The following is a 2,644-nucleotide window of genomic DNA, read 5'->3' as shown; positions in this document are numbered from 1 at the left end:
GCTCTGGGGTGTCCCCCAGGGAAAGCTCTGGGAGGGGAGGGGCAGCAGGAGATGGGGGAATCTGGCACTGGGGGCTGTTGGAGGACGGATTGTGTTGGACTGGGGGTTGTCCCCACAGGGTCCCCAGGCGCCTTTGGCTCCCTGCCTGCCCCCCTTGGCCCCCCAGGTTCCTGGGCCCTTCCAGAGGCAGCTGCCCCGTGCAGGAAGCTGGAGCGATGCCGGGCAAGGGGGCTGGATCCGTGCCACAGGTGGGGTGGGATGGACTCTGTGCCAGGGCTGGGCTTGTGGCCAGGGCTGGGGGCTGTGCCAAGCCGGGCTTTGGCCTGGGGGCTGGCAGGGAGGGTGCAGGGAGGAGTCCCGGCAGGGATAAAGGTGCTCCTCACCTGCTGCAGCCTCAGGCAGCGCTGCCCAGAGCCAGAGGAAGATGAAGGTGGCTGTTCTCAGCGTGGCCCTGCTCTTCTCCATCCTGCTGTGCCCCCCGGCACAGGCCAAGGTGAGGCACCAGCCAAACGCTTTCCCCACTTCCTGCCCTTTCTGGCCTCCCATCCCACCCTTTTGGTCCCTCCTCTGTGTCCCATTCAGGGTCCCCAGGTGCCCTCCCACTGACCATTCCTGAGGCCTTTCCTTCCATGACCCCCTCAATCCTTTGCCTTTCTTCCTGGCCACTGCAGAGTGCTCCCCCTGTACAATTCCCTGACTCACCCCCACTCCCACAGCATCTCCCAGTCCTGTTGCTTTTGTCCCCACCTGTCCTCATTCTTCTGTCCCCACCAAGCCCCTCCCTTGCACTCCCATGTCCCTACACTTCAATTCCTTTCTCCTCCCCTGTACCTCACAGCGTACTCCTTCCACACCCCCAGCCCTGTCCCTTGGGCCCTCAGTTGACCCCAGATCAGTGTCTTTGGGTCTCCCCTCATCTCAGACATATCTCCTTGGAGGCCCTGAATTCCCATCCCTCTGCCTGTGCCCTGCTCCCTGCACCCGTGTCCTCCCCCCAGCCCCACAAGGTCCAGTCCAGACCCAGCCTTTGTTCTCCTTTCCAGGCACTCCTGGAAGGAACCCAAGATGATCTCCGGGAGGTGAGTGGGCTGCTACCTTTGGAGGGCATCCCCTCAGGGAACTGGGGGACAGTGGTGTCCCCCCATCCCTTGCTGGCACTGAGGACATCCCAGTGACCAGCGAGGTCTCCTGGTCTCTCTGCAGTTGGATTTAGACAATGTTGTGGTCCTGGAGACGCCTCTGGTGGGTACCACATGTTCTGCTGGTGTCAGACCCTCCCCTTGCATGGCCACCACAGCCCAGGCCCTCCCAGTGTGTCCCAGCACAGCCCAGTGCAGCCCTCCTGACAGCCCAGACAATTCCCTGCCCCACGGCTCCTCCCCAGGGAAGCCTTTGCCCAGGGCCCTGCAGCATTCCATCCCTGTCACCCCAGGACCCCCTGGATGAGCCAGGACACAGCCCCTGCCCCAGCTGTGCCTCTTGGCCAGGAGCCCAGTGCTTCTGGGCAGCAGCACAGCAGCTCCTGCACCCAATTGCTGCCACAGCCCCTTCCCCAAGGCCCCCCTGCTCTCCCCTGCCTCCCAGTGCAGCCCGGTGCCCCCAGTGTGTCTCTAACGCTGCCTTTTCCCCAGCCCCCTGTGGCTGAAGAGCTGCGGGCTCTCCTGCGGCAGAAGCGCCTGGCTGCCGCTCTGGATGCCTAGGTGAGCCGTGCCTGCAGGGATAGGGCTGGGGACAAAGCCCATCCATGGCCCAGTGGGCTCCAGAGGTCACGTTCTTGGCTTTGTCTTTTAGGGTGTGAAGGACCAGTGGACTTTATCCTCTCCAGTGGCATGAGGAGATGATCATCCCTGGAGGAACCCCCTGAACTCTTTGAGCCCTGGGCCATTTCCCCTGAATAATCATTCATCAAGAATCAGTAAACCCTTTGAGCAAAGCTTTGCTCTGTGTCCATGTGTGTATCTATGGGTCTGGATTTCCTCCTTTCCGGCGGTCCAGGGAAGTCAGGCCAGGTCTGGGCTCTGCTTCCTTGACACAGTCTGTGTTTTCCCCCAGACAAATGGTGTGTTTGGAGTTGTGCAGAGTCCAGGGGGAGTGGATTGACTGGGGGGGTGGGTTCCAGGTGGTGAGAAAGGTTTAGGTTGTTATAAGTAAAAAATCTGCCAATTAAAAAAAAAAAAAGTTTGCAGTGTGAACCAGTTACACCAGTTGCTGCCAAGGTGGAGTTCTACCTGTTTGTTATTGTAATCATTGGTTGTTTTTGTTAATTGCTCCTTTTGTATCAGTATGGCCCGGCCTAAAGCTAACTTAATAGCCCTTGTCCCCGGACAGTGAAAGGAGACATGGGGGTGGGGGGGCATCAGAGGGCATGCAAAATAACCTTGAGACCAGCATGCCATGGGAAGCCACCCTACCGAACTTACTGAAAAGACTCCAAAAACAACAAGCCAACACAGAATTAAGAGATCAAAGTTATGTCTGGATGTGAGGAGCAAAGTACTGAGCCTGCAGAGACGCTGAGAACCTTTGTTGCCTCTCACCCTGAGCAAAGACCTCAGCTGGAACAAAGACCCGAGACTAGAAAACCCAAAAGTTGTAACATGGGGTATATCCCCACTGCTCTTGTGAGGGTAGGACCCTCACCTTT

The 2,644-nt window shown here is 58.6% G+C and overlaps 1 long non-coding RNA gene across 1 annotated transcript; it reads left to right on the top strand.

Annotated features, from left to right (window-relative positions):
- Positions 1 to 396: 396 nt before the first annotated feature.
- On the top strand, positions 397 to 1,938 carry LOC135441906 (uncharacterized). The gene is made up of 5 exons (XR_010438578.1): positions 397 to 493; positions 1,044 to 1,079; positions 1,204 to 1,242; positions 1,632 to 1,700; positions 1,792 to 1,938. It is a non-coding gene; the product is annotated as an uncharacterized LOC135441906 (long non-coding RNA).
- Positions 1,939 to 2,644: the final 706 nt, after the last annotated feature.

Source organism: Zonotrichia leucophrys, unplaced genomic scaffold, assembly GCF_028769735.1.
Source record: "Zonotrichia leucophrys gambelii isolate GWCS_2022_RI unplaced genomic scaffold, RI_Zleu_2.0 Scaffold_667_27650, whole genome shotgun sequence".
In the NCBI taxonomy this organism is placed as follows: Eukaryota; Metazoa; Chordata; class Aves; order Passeriformes; family Passerellidae; genus Zonotrichia; species Zonotrichia leucophrys.
Note: the sequence above shows the minus strand (reverse complement) of the source record. Positions and strands in the feature narration are given on the sequence as shown.